Raw genomic sequence first — 18,587 nt, forward strand, 5'->3', positions numbered from 1 at the left:
AGCTGCAGTCACACGGAGACCGTGCAGACAGCCGTAAACGGCGCTGCAAGGCCCAAAAACCCTCCTCTACGTTATCCTATCTAGTGTTTTTCCACAAATTAGCTGGAGACGGGTGGAAAGACACTAATAGGAATTTTTTGAAAAAATGTGCAGCAGCCTGCACTACTTAAAACAAAATGAAAATTGATTTGGCGGTATGACGCAGTGAACAACCCTGAGCTGGAGACAACCAGGCTATGGCTGCTCACAGACTCCAGGGCGAGCTGCAGTCACACGGAGACCGTGCAGACAGCCGTAAACGGCGCTGCAAGGCCCAAAAACCCTCCTCTACGTTATCCTATCTAGTGTTTTTCCACAAATTAGCTGGAGACGGGTGGAAAGACACTAATAGGAATTTTTTGAATAAATTAGCAGCAGACTACACTACTTAAAACAAAATGAAAATTGATTTGGCGGTATGACGCAGTGAACAACCCTGAGCTGGAGACAACCAGGCTATGGCTGCTCACAGACTACAGGGCGAGCTGCAGTCACACGGAGACCGTGCAGACAGCCGTAAAGGGCGCTGCAAGGCCCAAAAACCCTCCTCTACGTTATCCTATCTAGTGTTTTTCCACAAATTAGCTGGAGACGGGTGGAAAGACACTAATAGGATTTTTTTGAATAAATTAGCAGCAGACTACACTACTTGGAAAAAAAAAAAAAAAAGGACAGTATGAGGCAATGAACCACCCTCCCTGAACTAAATACAACTAGCTATGGATGGCCTATGTGGCTGCACTCAGACTAGAGAGTGGGCTGCACTCACACACACACACACACAGACCTTGCAGATCGCTGTGAAAACAGCGCTACAAGGCAAAAGCAAGGTGAATAGTAGGTGAACACAGCGGTTGCTAAATTAGCCTTTGGAAAGCACAAAGAAGCAAATCGCTATCTCTAAACTGGCCCTCAGTCAGCAAACAGCGTCCTGTCACTAACTGAATTCACAGCAGAGTGATCGCAAAATGGCGCCAGCGACTTTTAAACTGCATCATGACATCATTTCAGCAGCCAATCACAGCCATGCCAGTAGTTTCATGCCCTCCATGCTGAACAGGATGTGCCCACACTTGAAATCATTCTCATTGGCTGAATTTCTGCATTTTGAATCTGGGAACTTCCGATTCTGGTATCCGATACGTGGCAAGTATCGGAATCCCGGTATCGGAATTCCGATACCGCAAGTATCGGCCGATACCCGATACTTGCGGTATCGGAATGCTCAACACTAATGCCCAGTAATCAAATGGGAATGACGGTTGAGGGAGAACATCGATAAGGGATGAAAAATAGTTAGTAACCATACTGGACAAATGTTGTCTCCTGTCACTTTCAATTGATGCAGCAGTACCTGTCCTGTCTGCGGTCATAGCAAAATCACTCCACAACCTGGTCAGAAAACCCCTCTGTCCAACGCCACTTCTGATGTGTGCACCCCTAACACTCCTAGTCTGCTGCCCCCTGGAGCTCGTGTGAGAACGATCACGTGCGCTGTGTGCTGGGAATGCCTGAAGCAAACGGTCAACAAGAGTTGATTGTTTGGTTGCTAATATTAGTTCCAAGTTCTCATGTGGCATAATATTTTGCAATTTGCCTTTATAGCGTGGATCAAGGAGGCAGGCCAACCAGTAATCGTCATCGTTCATCATTTTCGTAATGCGTGTGTCCCTTTTTAGGATACGTAAGGCATAATCCGCCATGTGGGCCAAAGTTCCAGTTGTCAAATCTCCGGTTGTGATTGGTTGAGGGGCAGTTTCAGGCAAATCTACGTCACTTGTGTCCCTCAAAAAACCAGAACCCGGCCTTGCCACGCAACCAATTTCCAGTGCCCCCGGGAAAGCTTCCGCATTAAAAATATACTCATCCCCATCATCCTCTTCACCCGCTACCTCGTCCTGTACACTGCCCTGACCAGACAATGGCTGACTGTCATCAAGGCTTTCCTCTTCCTCTGGTGCAGACGCCTGCTCCTTTATGTGCGTCAAACTTTGCATCAGCAGACGCATTAGGGGGATGCTCATGCTTATTACGGCGTTGTCTGCACTAACCAGCCGTGTGCATTCCTCAAAACACTGAAGGACTTGACACATGTCTTGTATCTTGGACCACTGCACACCTGACAACTCCATGTCTGCCATCCTACTGCCTGCCCGTGTATGTGTATCCTCCCACAAAAACATAACAGCCTGCCTCTGTTGGCACAGTCTCTGAAGCATGTGCAGTGTTGAGTTCCACCTTGTTGCAACGTCTATGATTAGGCGATGCTGGGGAAGGTTCAAAGACCGCTGATAGGTCTGCATACGGCTGGCGTGTACAGGCGAACGTCGGATATGTGAGCAAAGTCCACGCACTTTGAGGAGCAGGTCGGAGAACCCAGGATAAGTTTTCAATAAGCACTGCACCACCAGGTTTAAGGTGTGAGCCAGGCAAGGAATGTGTTTCAGTTGGGAAAGGGAGATGGCAGCCATGAAATTCCTTCCGTTATCACTCACTACCTTGCCTGCCTCAAGATCTACTGTGCCCAGCCACGACTGCGTTTCTTGTTGCAAGAACTCGGACAGAACTTCCGCGGTGTGTCTGTTGTCGCCCAAACACTTCATAGCCAATACAGCCTGCTGACGCTTGCCAGTAGCTGGCCCATAATGGGACAACTGGTGTGCAACAGTGTCATCTGCCGATGGAGTGGTTGGCCGACTGCGGTCTGTGGAAGAGCTGTCGCTTCTGCAGGAGGACGAGGAGGAGGAGGAGGGGGTGCGAACGCCTACAGCCAACTGTTTCCTAGACCGTGGGCTAGGCACAACTGTCCCGAAATTTATGTCCCCTGTGGACCCTGCATCCACCACATTCACCCAGTGTGCCGTGATGGACACATAACGTCCCTGGCCATGCCTACTGGTCCATGCATCTGTAGTCAGGTGCACCTTTGTACTCACAGATTGCCTGAGTGCATGGACGATGCGCTGTCTAACGTGCTGGTGCAGGGCTGGGATGGCTTTTCTTGAAAAAAAGTGTCGACTGGGTAGCCCGTATCGTGGTTCAGCGTACTCCATCAGGCTTTGAAAGCTTCGCTTTCAACTAACCGGTAGGGCATCATCTCTAACGAGATTAGTCTAGCTATGTGGGCGTTAAAACCCTGTGTACGCGGATGCGAGGATAAGTACTTCCTTTTTCTAACCAGAGTCTCATGTAGTGTGAGCTGAACTGGAGAGATGGAGATCGTGGAACTTGCGGGTGTGCCGGTGGACCTGGCAGACTGAGAGACGGTTGGAGATGGTATTGTTTCCGCCGGTGCCCTAGATGCAATATTTCCTCCTACAAAACTGGAGATTCCCTGACCCTGACTGCTTTTGGCTGTCAAAGAAACCTGCACAGATACTGCCGGTGGTGCGGAAAATGGTGGCCTTACAGTGACGGAAGGGATGTTGCGTTGCTGACTAGCTTCATTGGCCGAGGGTGCTACAACCTTAAGGGACGTTTGGTAGTTAGTCCAGGCTTGAAAATGCATGGTGGTTAAGTGTCTATGCATGCAACTAGTATTGAGACTTTTCAGATTCTGACCTCTGCTTAAGCAAGTTGAACATTTTTGACAGATGACTTTGCGCTGATCAATTGGATGTTGTTTAAAAAAATGCCAGACTGCACTCTTCCTAGCATCGGATCCCTTTTCAGGGATTGCAGACTGAGCTTTAACCGGATGGCCACGCTGTCCTCCAACAGGTTTTGGCTTTGACACGCGTTTTGGGCCAGATACGGGCCCGGCAGATGGAACCTGTTGCGATGTTGATGCCTGCTGCGGCCCCTCCTCCACCTCCGCTTCTGAACTACTGCCGCCTGCACCCTGTTCCCCCAATAGCTGCCAATCGGGGTCAACAACTGGGTCATCTATTACCTCCTCTTCGAGCTCGTGTGCAACTTCGTCTGTGTCACTGTGTCGGTCGGTGGTATAGCGTTCGTGGCGGGGCAACATAGTCTCATCAGGGTCTGATTGCGGATCAGTACCCTGAGAGGGCAATGTTGTGGTCTCAGTCAAAGGAGCAGCATAGTACTCTGGCTGTGGCTGTGCATCAGTGCACTCCATGTCAGAATCTACTTGTAATGGGCATGGCCTGTTAAGTGTTTCACTTTCTAAGCCAGGGACGGTATGTGTAAAGAGCTCCATGGAGTAACCCGTTGCGTCGCCTGCTGCATCCTTCTCTCTTGTTGTTGTTTTTGCTGAGGAGGACAAGGAAGCGACTTGTCCCTGACCGTGAACATCCACAAGCGACGCGCTGCTTTTACATTTACCAGTTTCAGAAGAGGAGGCAAAAGAGCTAGAGGCTGAGTCTGCAATGTAAGCCAAAACTTGCTGTTGCTGCTCCGGCTTTAACAGCGGTTTTCCTACTCCCAGAAAAGAAAGCTTTCGAGGCCTTGTGTAGCCAGATGACGAAACAGCCTCCACAGCTCCAGACTTAGGTGGAATATTTTTATCCCCACGACCACCTGATGCTCCACTACCACTACCATCATTACCAGCTGACAATGAACGCCCACGGCCACGACCTCTTGCACCAGACTTCCTCATTGTTTGAAAAACTTAACCAAATTAACTTTATTTGTTGCTGTCAAACAACTTACACGTTGAGCTATAACTTCAGTATGATTTCAATATCCCTTAACAGGTTGGTGAGACCACAAGGAAAATCAGGCACAATGTTACACACTCTGTTTTCTGTGGCACCAAATCACAGAGATGACACACACGCAGGACTGTCACTCAAGCACAAATGTCATTAATCTCCCACCTATTTTTTTTTTTTTCTCAGGGAGACTTTAGAAACCAAATAAGATAAAATGTTTTTTTCAGGGAGACTTTAGAAACCAAATAATAAAATTAAAAAAAAAAGGCTTTCTATGGCCCACTGAATGAGAGATGGCACACACAGGAGTGGCACACAAGCCCTGACTGAGGCCAATATTTTTCTCCCACTGATTGATGTAGTGTTTTTATTAAAGGTAGATTTTAGAACCCAAATCAAGCAAAAAATAAATAGGCTTTCTATGGCCCACTGAGTGAGAGATGGCACACACAGGAGTCAGGAGTGGCACACAAGCCCTGACTGAGGCCAATATTTTTCTCCCACTGATTGATGTAGTGATTTTTTTAAAGGTAGATTTTAGAACCCAAATCAAGCAAAAAATAAATAGGCTTTCTATGGCCCACTGAGTGAGAGATGGCACACACAGGAGTGGCACACAAGCCCTGACTGAGGCCAATATTTTTCTACCACTGATTGATGTAGTGTTTTTTTTTCAGGTAGATTTTCGAACCCAAATCAAGGAAAAAAATAAATAGGCTTTCTATGGCCCACTGAGTGAGAGATGGCACACACAGGAGTGGCACACAAGCCCTGACTGAGGCCAATATTTTTCTCCCACTGATTGATGTAGTGTTTTTTTGTTAAGGTAGATTTTCGAACCCAAATCAAGGAAAAAAATAAATAGGCTTTCTATGGCCCACTGAGTGAGAGATGGCACACACAGGAGTGGCACACAAGCCCTGACTGAGGCCAATATGTTTCTCCCACTGATTGATGTAGTGTTTTTTTAAGGTAGATTTTAGAACCCAAATCAAGCAAAAAAATAAATAGGCTTTCTATGGCCCACTGAGTGAGAGATGGCACACACAGGAGTGACACACAAGCCCTGACTGAGGCCAATATTTTTCTCCCACTGATTGATGGAGTTTTTTTTTTTTAAGGTAGATTTTCGAACCCAAATCAAGGAAAAAAATAAATAGGCTTTCTATGGCCCACAATTTGAGAGAGAGAGGTGGCACACCCAGGAGTCAAGACTGGCACACAAGCTGAAAGGGCAATATTAATCTCCCACTGTTTTTTTTTTTATTTATTTTTTTTTCAGGGAGACTTTAGAAACCAAATAATAAAATTTTAAAAAAAAGGCTTTCTATGGCCCACTGAATGAGAGATGGCACACACAGGAGTGGCACACAAGCCCTGACTGAGGCCAATATTTTTCTCCCACTGATTGATGTAGTGTTTTTTTGTTAAGGTAGATTTTAAAACCCAAATCAAGGAAAAAAATAAATAGGCTTTCTATGGCCCACTCAGTGAGAGATGGCACACACAGGGATGGCACTCTAGCAGAAATGCCAATCTTAATCTCCCACAAAAAAAAAAAAAAAAAAACAGGGACTGTCCTACAATTACTATCTCCCTGCAGTAATCTCAGCCAGGTATGGCAGGCAGCAATAGGAGTGGACTGATGCACAAATTAAATAAAAAGTGTGGACAAACAAAAAAGATAGCTGTGCAGAAAGGAAGGAACAAGAGGATATGTGCTTTGAAAAAAGCAGTTGGTTTCCACAGTGGCGTACACACAGCAATACAGCTATCACGGAGCCTTCTAGGGCAGCCCAATGAGCTACAGCGCTGAGAAAAAAAAAAAAAAAATTAGCTTCCACTGTCCCTGCACACCGAAGGTGGTGTTGGACAGTGGAAATCGCTACAGCACAAGCGGTTTGGTGGTTTATGGACCCTGCCTAACGCTCTCCCTGCTTCTGACGAAGCGGCAGCAACCTCTCCCTAAGCTCAGATCAGCAGCAGTGAGATGGCGGTCGGCGGGAACGCCCCTTTATAGCCCCTGTGACGCCGCAGACAGCAAACCAATCACTGCAATGCCCTTCTCTAAGATGGTGGGGACCAGGACCTATGTCATCACGCTGCCCACACTCTGCGTTCACCTTCATTGGCTGAGAAATGGCGCTTTTCGTGTCATTGAAACGCGACTTTGGCGCGAAAGTCGCGTACCGCATGGCCGACAAGCACAGGGGTCGGATCGGGTTTCATGAGACGCCGACTTAGCCAAAAGTCGGCGACTTTTGAAAATGAACGACCCGTTTCGCTCAACCCTAGCTGCTGCTGCTGCTGCAATAAAAAAAAATGACATACCTCTCTTGCTGCCTGCAGCTCCTCAGCGTCCCGTCTCGGCGTCTCTCCGCACTGACTGTTCAGGCAGAGGGCGGCACGCGCACTAGTACGTTATCGCGCCCTCTGACCTGAACAGTCAGAGCAAGAGGATGGGAAGACAGAGCCGCGCCCGGCGTGTGGAACGGGGACAGGTAACTATGTAATACTCACCTGCTCCCGGCGTCCCTGGCTCCTTATCCCGGACAGATGATCTCCGGGTGCCGCAGCCTCTTCCTCCGTCAGCGGTCACCGTTACTGCTGATTAGAGGAATGAATATGCGGCTCCACCCCTATGGGAGTGGAGTCCACATTCATAACTTTAATGAGCGGTCCCACATGACCACTGAACAGGGGAAGAGCTGCGGCACCCGAAGACCATGGGACAGGCAGGGGGAGCCCCAGGACTAGGTGAGTTTGCGACAGCCTCTCTCCCCCTCACCCGCCGACCCCACCGCCGATCATGACTCGAGTATAAGCCGAGAGGGGCACTTTCAGCCCAAAAATTTGGGCTGAAAATCTCGGCTTATACCCGAGTATATACGGTAGTCTGATTGCCGTATGTGGAGTCGGGAAGGAATTTTTTTCCCCAATGTGGAGCTTACTCTTTGCCACATGGTTTTTTTTTGCCTTCCTCTGGATCAACATGTTAGGGCATGTTAGGTTAGGCTATGGGTTGAACTAGATGGACTTAAAGTCTTCATTCAAACTTAATAACTATGTTACTATGTTACTATGATATAGGGCTGATCCAGGAGGTCAGCAAGGTACATGGCCCTGATGTCTTCACCATCACAAGTAATCTGGGGAGCAGGGATAGCTAGGGCGCCCCTAGTGTTAGGGATAGGTAAAGAGCCCCTGGCCCCAAGTATTCTGACAACAGAATTATGACAGTAATGCTTTGAGAACTGGGATGGCAACCATTGGGGTACCTCTGATTGTGGTTAATAAACCTGTTGCTGCACCATCTGCTTCGAGTGTGACGGTTGATATGGTATTATTTAGATGACAGAGCTAGGGGTGAGGTTTATGTGGGCTTTGATGGCCCTTTGAGGGCTTATCTAAAGCAAGATGCTAGAGAGAAAATAAGGAAAGATGAATATGTTGAAATATTTTGTTTGCTACTGCTTGGGAAATTTAGCCTGGATAGGGTGAAACCAGATGAAAGTAAGAAGGATGAAGAGGTGTTATTGCCTCATTCCTTGTACATTTCATAACTAGTTACAGGCATTCACTATATTGGCGAGAAAGCTCCTGATAACTGTTCAATGTTGTTCTGCTTTTTAGATTCAATTGGTGAAGCATATCACATTTATGGGGGCACGACCTGGCTTTGCAGTGATGAGCAGTTTAGGCAAAGAAAGGTGGTTAGTCTGTGCATATGGTGGGACCATAAAGATATTAGCTTGTGGTTATGTTTGATGGCAGCACTTAGGTCCGCTTCACAGTCCTTTTCCGTGAGTTCTGGGGCTGCTGCCAATACAGCGACATCCTCCTCAGTTCACCAAAAAAGGCCTATGTTAGCAGTGTAATGAGTGAGTATGCCGCTCTGAATCGTCCTGCAAGTTTAAACATGAATGTTCAGATTTTGGAGGGTCCCACAGCCACACTAAGTGTTTTAAAAAAGGTAGAGGAATCTGGCCTGGTGTCACAGCACTGGCACTTCATCCTCTAGGGGAGTGAGCATAGCTCTCGAAAAGAACCTACGCTTTGTAATGAGAAACACCCTATCTGACCCGGATGGTAGATATATTATGGAAAAGGGCCTACTAGCTAACACTACAATTACCTTATGCAACCTTTATGCGCCCAATAGTAATCAAATTGAATGGCTTATTAAAATCCTACATACCCTCCGCTTATTTTCTGAAGGTCTCCTTATTGCAAGGGGAGACCTCAATATCCCACTTAATCCACTAGTAGCTACCTCATCTGGCCAATCTTCTATCTCCCAAAAAACCTTTAGAAAACTACACCTTAATTTGCAATCCCTTAATTTAATAAACCCATGGATGACTCTGCACCCTTCGACCAAGGAATTCACCTTTTTCTCTCCCCCACACAATAGCTATCACAGACTAGACTATCTCCTGACGCAATCCCCAAACCTTTAACTTGTTAAATCAGCAAATATCAATGTCATGTCAATTTCAGACCATGCCCCAATATTTTTAGAAATTATCAGATCCCTGCCTCACCCCCTCCACTCTTGGACCTTAAGCGAAACGCTCTTAGATTCTACAACCCACATTATTTAGCTTTCCAATTCTCTCAACCTTTTTGTCCAAGAAATCTCTCATTCATGCCCATCACATCCTATGGTATGGGAGGCTCATAAGGCCGTTATGATATGAGAATTTGTGGCATTGACCTCACACTTAAAGAAGAAACAATCGAGATAAATTATTTCTATCCTGCATCAAATTAACTCATTTGAAACCCTCCATAAACGATTTAGCAACCGAGGTACAAGAGGAACTAATTAAGCTACGACAAGCCCTTAGAGATTTATTAACTATCCACTCAGCCAAGATTTATATAAAAAGCCGCCAGAAGTTTTACCATCATGGCAATAAAGGCAGCAAACTTATGACCTCACTACTACAGAAATGCAATGATAAAACCTTAACTCCACTGATGGCTCAAAAGCCATTAAGACTGTCGATATAGCCAAAGAGTTTAAAAATTTCTATGAAGGGCTATATAATCTTGGCCCACCAATGGATACTTTTGATCCAACTGCGGCTTCAGAAAAGATTTCCTCGTTCCTTGACCCTTTACAATTACCTAAGCACCCCCAGAAGATCACTCCCTACTAACAGCTCTGCTTACTGCTCAGGAGATACTAGAAACTTTATCGACTATCCCCAATGGAAAAGCCCCTAGCCCTGACAGACTTCCTATCTCATACTACAAAAAATGTATCAAATTAATTCTTCCACATTTGATGACACTGTTTAGATCTTATTTAGCTGCACATCCCTTGCCTAAACAATCCTTAGAAGCCTTCATCTCTGTCCTCCCAAAATACGGGAAATATCCTAATCTCTGTGCCAGTTACAGACCGATTTCTTTGCTTAATGCTGATACTAAGCTGTGGGCCAAAATTCTGGCTAGGAGACTTGGCGCTGTCCTCCCAAAGTTAATCCATACAGACCATGCTAGGTTCGTGAGGTGCAGGGAGGGCAGGGACAATTCAGAGAGGATCATTTAATCTTTAACACTCAGAGATAATCCCAAAATAGCAAAAAGGACATATAACTCATAACCATTTAGATACCACAAACAAACTGGTGCAAAAAGACCAAAGACCTGAGTATAATCCAACCAATAATATCTTTATTGTATAGTATAAAAAAGATACATAAATCTAAAATAACTGGACACCAAGTCATGAAGACCGGGCGCACTCTCACACAATAACAGCCTAGAAAGTGTAACAAAAAGACATATATCCTCCACAAACACCCAGCCACTTCAAATAATCCCAGAATATGGGTGAAAACTCAAAAGTCAGCGGGAATGCTAATTAAAAAAACAGTACTAGAATAAGGTGCTAGTGCATGTGATAAGTTCAATATAAAGCCGCTGAACTACATAACAAATAGTTATAAGGAGTAATATAGCATGTCTTACCAGTAAAGCAGGCTGCTGTGTCGGTGACACCCGGTCCCCGCCGCCCCAACGCACGTTTCGTTAAGACTTCCTCAGGAGGGGTGCGTTAGGGAGGGGGTCCCTGCTATTTAAACACAGCCCGACCAATAGAAAAGCAATACCCTCTCATGTGTCCGTGCTCACATATTAACCCCTTAAGCCCCGAGGGTGGTTTGCACGTTAATGACCGGGCCAATTTTTACAATTCTGACTACTGTCCCTTTATGAGATTATAACTCTGGAACACTTCAACAGATCTTAGCGATTCTGACAATGTTTTCTCAAGATATACTGTACTTCATGATAGTGGTAAAATTTATTCGATATAACTTGCGTTTATTTGTGAAAAAAACAGAAATTAACAGAAATTTGGCGAAAATTTAGAAAATTTTGCAATTTTCCAAATTTAATTTTTATGCCCTTAAATCACAGAGATATGTCACTCAAAACACTTATTAAGTAGCATTTCCCACATGTCTACTTTACATCAGCACAATTTGGGAACCAAAATTTTTTTTTGTTAGGGAGTTATAAGGGTTAAAAGTTGTCCAGAAATTTCTCATTTTTACAACACCATTTTTTTTTTAGTGACCACATCTCATTTGAAATCATTTTGAGGGGTCTATATGATAGAAAATACCCAAGTGTGACACCATTCTAAAAACTGCACCCCTCATGGTGCTCAAAACCACATTCAAGAAGTTTATTAACCCTTCAGGAGTTTCACAGGAATTTTTGGAATGTTTAAATAAAAATGAACATTTAACTTTTTTTCACACAAAATTTATTTCAGCTCCAATTTGTTTTATTTTCCCGAGGGTAAGAGAAGAAACTGGAACCCAAAAATTGTTGTGCAATTTGTCCTGAGTACGCTGATACCCCATATGTGGGTGTAAACCACTGTTTGGGCGCATGGCAGAGCTCGGAAGGGAAGGAGCGCCATTTGACTTTTCAATGCAAAATTGACTGGAATTGAGATGGGATGCCATATTGCGTTTGGAGAGCCCCTGATGTGCCTAAACATTAAAAAACCCCACAAGTGACACCATTTTGGAAAGTATACCCCCTAAGGAACTTATCTAGATGTGTTGTGAGAGCTTTGAACCCCCAAGTGTTTCACTACAGTTTATAACGTAGAGCCGTGAAAATAAAAAATCCTTTTTTTTCTCACAAAAATGATTTTTTTAGCCCCCAGTTTTGTATTTTCCCAAGGGTAACAGGAGAAATTGGACCCCAATAGTTGAACAATTTGTCCTGAGTACGCTGATACCCCATATGTGGGGGGGAACCACTGTTTGGGCGCATGGCAGAGCTCGGAAGGGAAGGAGCGCCATTTGGAATGCAGACTTAGGCTACTTTCACACTAGCGTTAACTGCAATACGTCGCAAATGCGTCGTTTTGCCGAAAATACGCATCCAGCAAAAGTTCTTGCTGGATACGTTTTTTCGTCATAGACTAACATTAGCGACGCATTTGCGACACATTGCAAAACGTTGCGTCCGTTTTTCTACGCTTGGGCGTGTGGTAGCGGACCGTCGGGAGAAAAAAACGTTACATGTAACGTTTTTTGCTCCCGACGGTCCGCTTTTTCCGACCGCGCATGCGCGGCCGGAACTCCGCCCCCACCTCCCCGCACTTCCCCGCACCTCACAATGGGGCAGCGGATGCGTGGGAAAAATGCATCCGCTGCCCCCGTTGTGCGGCGGAGACCACGCTAGCGTCGGGAACCTCGGCCCGACGCACAGCGACGGGTTGTTCCCGACGCTAGTGTGAAAGTAGCCTTAGACAGATTGGTCTGCAGGCATCACGTTGCATTTGCAGAGCCCCTGATGTACTCAAACAGTACAAACCCCCACAAGTGACCCCATATTGGAAACTAGACCTCCCAAGGAACCTATCTAGATGTGTTGTGAGAACTTTGAACCCCCAAGTGTTTCACTACAGTTTACAACACAGAGCCATGAAAATAAAAAATCTTTTTTTCCCACAAAAATGATTTTTAGCCCCCCAAATTTTTATTTTCCCAAGGATAACAAGAGAACTTGGACCCCAAAAGTTGTTGTCCAATTTGTCCTGAGTGCCCTGATACCCCATATGGGGAGGAGCACTGTTTTACTTTTTCAATGCAGAATTGGCTGGAATTGAGATTGGACGCCATGTCGCGTTTGGAGAGCCCCTGATGTGCCTGAGCAGTGGAAACTCCCCAATTCTACCTGAAACCCTAATCCAAACACACCCCTAACCCTAATCCCAATGGTAACCCTAACCACACCCCTAACCCTGACACACCCCTAACTCTAATCCCAACCCTAATCCCAACCGTAAATGTAATCCAAACCCTAACCCTAACTTTAGCCCCAACCCTAACCCTAACTTTAGCCCCACCCCTAACCCTAACTTTAGCTCCAACCCTAGCCCCAACCCTAACCCTAGACCTAACCCTAGCCCTAACCCTAACCCTAACCGTAACCCTAGCCCTAACCCTAGCCCTAACCCTAACCCTAGCCCTAACCCTAACCCTAGCCCTAACCCTAATGGGAAAATGGAAATAAATACATTTTTTTAATTTTATTATTTTTCCCTAACTAAGGGGATGATGAAGGGGGGTTTGATTTACATTTATAGCATTTTTTATAGTGGATTTTTATGATTGGCAGCTGTCACACACTAAAAGACGCTTTTTATAGCAAAAATGTTTTTGCATCTCCACATTTTGAGACCTATAATTTTTCCATATTTTGGTCCACAGAGTCATGTGAGGTCTTGATTTTTGCAGGAAGAGTTGACGTTTTTATTGGTCACATTTTCGGACACGTGACAGTTTTTGATGGCTTTTTATTCCGATTTTTGTGAGGCAGAATGACCAAAAACCAGCTATTCATGAATTTCTCTTGGGGGAGGCGTTTATACCGTTCCATGTTTGGTAAAATTGATAAAGCAGTTTTATTCTTTGGGTCAGTACGATTACAGCGATATCTCATTTATATCATTTTTTTATGTTTTGGCGCTTTTATACGATAAAAGCTATTTTATAGAAAAAATAATTATTTTGGCATCGCTTTATTCTGAGGACTATAACTTTTTATTTTTTTGCTTATGATGCTGTATGGCGGCTCGTTTTTTGTGGGACAAGATGACGTTTTCAGCGGTACCATGGTTATTTATATCCGTCTTTTTGATCACGTGTTATTCTACTTTTTGTTCGGCGGTAGGATAATAAAGCGCTGTTTTTTGCCTCGTTTTTTTTTTTTTCTTACGGTGTTCACTGAAGGGGTTAACTAGTGGGACAGTTTCATAGGTTGGGTCGTTCCGGACGCGGCGATACTAAATATGTGTGCTTTTATTGTTTTTTTTTTATTTAGATAAAGAAATGTATTTATAGGAATAATCCATTTTTTTTTTCTTTGGGAATTTTTTTTTTTTTTTTTTTACACATGTGGAATTTTTTTATTTACGTTTTACTTTGTTCCAGGGGGGACATCACAGATCGCTGATCTGACAGTTTGCACAGCACTCTGTCAGATCAGCGATCTGACTTACAGTGCTGCAGGCTTACCAGCGCCTGCTCTGGACCCGGAAGTAGTCCCTGCAGGACCCAGATGCAGCCCCGTGGCTTAGGGGTTGAGCGAAACGGATCGTTCATTTTCATAAGTCGCCGACTTTTGGCAAAGTCGGCGTCTCATGAAACCGAGCCGATCCCTGTGTGGGGTCTGCCATGCGGTACGCGACTTTCGCGCCAAAGTCGCGTTTCAATTACGCTAAAAGTGCCATTTCTCAGCCAATGAAGGTGGACGCAGAGTGTGGGCAGCGTGATGACATAGATCTCAGTCCCCACCATCTTAGAGAAGGGCATTGCAGTGATTGGCTTGCTTTCTGCGGCGTCACAGGGGCTATAAAGGGGCTTTCCCGCCGACCGCCATCTTACTGCTGCTGATCTGAGTGTAGGGAGAGGTTGCTGCAGCTTCTTCGGAAGCAGGGATAGTGATAGGCAGGGTACATAAAGCCATACAATACCACCTTTTGTTTGCAGGACAGTGGAAGCTACATTTTTTTTTTCTCAGCGCTGTAGCTCATTGGGCTGCCCTAGAAGGCTCCCTGATAGCTGCGTTGCTTTGTGTGTACGCTGCTGTGTAAACCAACTGCTTTTTTCAAAGCACAAATGCTGTTTTTCCTTCCTTTCTGCACACCTATCTTGTGTGTTTGTCCACACTTTTGTGTGCAGCAGTCCTTTTACAGCTGCCTGCCATACTTTTCTGAGATAACTGCAGGGAGATAAATATTGGCAAGTCTGCCTCCGTGCCATTGCTGTGTGTGGCATCTCTCTCTCATTGTGTGGCACCGAAAACACTGTGTAATACTTGTCCTTTTTTTTTTTTTTTTTCTTCTAAATTCTCCCTTTTCCAAAAAAAAAATTAGTGGGAGATAAATATTGTCAAGTCTGCCTCCGTGCCATTGCTGTGTGTGGCATCTCTCTCTCATTGTGTGGCACCGAAAACACTGTGTAATACTTGTCTTTTTTTTTTTTTTTTTTCTAAATTCTCCCTTTTCCCCAAAAAAAATTAGTGGGAGATAAATATTGGCAAGTCTGCCTCTGTGCCATTGCTGTGTGTGGCATCTCTCTCTCATTGTGTGGCACCGAAAACACTGTGTAATACTTGTCCTTTTTTTTTTTTTTTGGGGGGGTAAATTCTCCCAGAAAAAAAAAAAATACTGGGGGATTAAGATTGGCATTTCTGCTTGAGTGCTGGGCCTGTGTGTGCCATCTGTCTCAAATTATTGGGCCACAGAAAACCTAGTGTGTAACATTGGGCCTGATTTTCCTTTCAGTGTCAAGCACCTATAAAGGTATATATAAATCCTACAGAAGTTTGAGTTCACCTTATAAGTTGTTTTACAGTAACAAATAGTGTTACTTTGGTTACGTTTTGCAAGAAATGAGGAAGTCTAGTGGAAGAGGTCGTGGCCGTGGGCGGTCATTGTCAGCTGGTAATGATGGTAGTGGTGGTGGAGCATCAGGTGGTCGTGGTAAAAGCAGTACAACACCTAAGTCTCGAGTTGTTGAGCCAGGTTCCTTGTCTGGCTACACAAGGCCTCGAACGCTCTCTTTTCTGGGAGTAGGAAAACCACTTTTGAAGCCGGAGCAGCAGGAACAAGTATTGGCTTTCATTGCTGACTCTGCCTCTAGCTCTTTCGCCTCCTCCTCGGAAATTGCCAAATGTCAGAGCAGTGCATCGTCAGTGGATGCTCCCGGTCAGGGACAAGTTGCTTCCTTGTCTTCTTCACCCAGAACAAGAGAGAAGCTCTTTACACATACCGTTCCTGGGTTAGACAGTGAAACAGTTAACAGGCCATGTCCATTAGAAGTTGAATCGGACATGGAGTGCACAGATGCACAGCCACAGCCAGATTACTATGCTGTTCCTTTGACTCAGACCAGAACATTGCCCTTGCAGTGTACTGAGGCAGAATCAAACCCAGCGGAGACTATTGTGCCCCGTCACGGACGCTATACCACCGGCTTACACGGTGACACAGACGAAATCGCACACGACATAGAAGAGGAGGTCATAGATGACCCAGTTGTGGACCCCGATTGGCAGCCATTGGATGAACAGGGTGCAGGCGGCAGTAGTTCTGAAGCAGAGGAGGAGGAGCCGCAGCAGGCATCAACATCACAACAGGTTCCATCTACCGGGCCCGTATCTGGCCAAAAACGCGTGGCAAAACCAAAACCAGTTGGAGGACAGCATGGCCATCTGGTTAAAGAAGCTCAGTCTGTAATGCCTGAAAAGGTATCCGATAGTAGAAAGAGTGCAGTCTGGCATTTTTTTAAACAACATCCAAATGATCAGCGCAAAGTCAAAAATGTTCAACTACCTTAAGCAGAGGGCAGAATCTTAAAAGTCTAAATACAAGTTGCATGCATAGACATTTATCCACCATGCATTTGCAAGCCTGGACTAACTACCAAACGTCCCTAAAGGTTGCAGCACCCTCGGCCAATGAAGCTAGTCAGCAACGCTACATCCCTTCCCTCCCTGTAAGCCGACCATTTCCCACACCACCTGCAGTATCTGTGCAGCTTTCGTCGCCAGGCCAAAGCAGTCAGGGAATCACCAGGTTAGTAGTAGGAAACACTGCATGTAGGGCACCGGCAAGAATACCATCTCCAACCCTCTCTCAGTCACCCATGTCCACCGGCACCACCGCTAGTTCCACGATCTCCAGCTCTCCAGTCCAGCTCACCCTACATGAGACTTGTTAGGAAAAGGAAGTACTCATCCTCGCATCCGCGTACACAGGGTTTGAACGCCCACATTGCTAGACTACTCTCATTAGAGCTGATGCCCTACCGGTTAGTTGAAAGCGAAGCTTTCAAAGCGCTGATGGACTACGCTGTACCACGCTACGAGCTACCCAGTCGGCACTTCTTTTCTAGAAAAGCCATCCCAGCCCTCCAACAGCATGTTAAAGACCGCATCGTCCATGCACTCAGGCAGTCTGTGACTACAAAGGTGCACCTGACAACAGATGCATGGACCAGTAGGCATGGCCAGGGACGTTACGTGTCCATCACGGCACACTGGGTGAATGTGGTGGATGCAGGGTCCACAGGGGACAGCAGTATTGGGACAGTTTTGCCTAGTCCACGGTCAAGGAAAGAGTTGGCTGTAGGCGTTCGCCCCCCCTCCTCCACTTCCTCCTCCTCATGCAGAAGCGAGAGCTCGTCCACACACCCCAGTCGCACATCCACTCCATCCGCAGCTGCCACTGTTGCACACCAGGTGTGCCATTATGGGACAGCTAGTGGCAAGCGTCAGCAGGCTGTATTGGCAATGAAGTGTTTGGGTGACAACAGACACACCGCGGAAGTTCTGTCCGAGTTCTTGTAGAATGAAACTCAGTCATGGCTGGGCACTGTACATCTTGAGGCAGGCAAGGTTGTGAGTGATAACGGAAGGAATTTCATGGCTGCCATAGCCCTTTCCCAACTGAAACACATTCCTTGCCTGGCTCACACCTTAAACCTGGTGGTGCAGTGCTTCCTGAAAAGTTATCCTGGGTTACCCGACCTGCTCCTCAAAGTGCGCAGACTTTGCTCGCATATCCGCCGTTCGCCCGTACACTCCAGCCGTATGCAGAACTATCAGCGGTCTTTGAACCTTCCCCAGCATCGCCTAATCATCGACATTTCAACAAGGTGGAACTCCACACTGCACATGCTTCAGAGACTGTGCGAACAGAGGCGTGCTGTTATGTTTTTGTGGGAGGATACACATACACGGGCAGGCAGTTGGATGGCAGACATGGAGTTGTCAGGTGTGCAGTGGTCGAAGCTACAAGACCTGTGTCAAGTCCTTCAGTGTTTTGAGGAATGCACATGGCTGGTTAGTGCAGACAACGCCATAATAAGCATGAGCATCCCCCTAATGCGTCTGCTGATGCAAAGTTTGACGCACATAAAGGAGCAGGCGTCTGCAGCCGAGGAAGAGGAAAGCCTTGATGACAGTCAGCCATTGTCTGGTCAGGGCCGTGTAGAGGACGCGGTAGCGGGCGAAGAGGAGGAGGAGGACGAGGAGGATGATGGGGATGAGTACTTTTTTAATGAGGAAGCTTCTCCTGGGCCAACAGAAATTAGTGGCGTTGCAAGGCCGGGTTCTGTTTTTTTAAGGGAGACAAGTGACGTAGATTTGCCTGTAACTACCCCTCAAACCAGCACAACCGCAGATTTGCCAACAGGAACTTTGGCCCACATGGCGGATTATGCCTTACGTATCCTCAAAAAGGACCCACGCATTACTAAAATGATGAGCGATGACGATTACTGGTTGGCCTGCATCCTTGACCCTCGCTATAAAGGCAAATTTCAAAATATTATGCCACATGAGAACCTCGAACAAATCTTAGCAACCAAACAAGCTACTCTT

The sequence above is a fragment of the Ranitomeya variabilis genome, chromosome 1 (genome assembly GCF_051348905.1).
Source record: "Ranitomeya variabilis isolate aRanVar5 chromosome 1, aRanVar5.hap1, whole genome shotgun sequence".
Classification (NCBI taxonomy): domain Eukaryota; kingdom Metazoa; phylum Chordata; class Amphibia; order Anura; family Dendrobatidae; genus Ranitomeya; species Ranitomeya variabilis.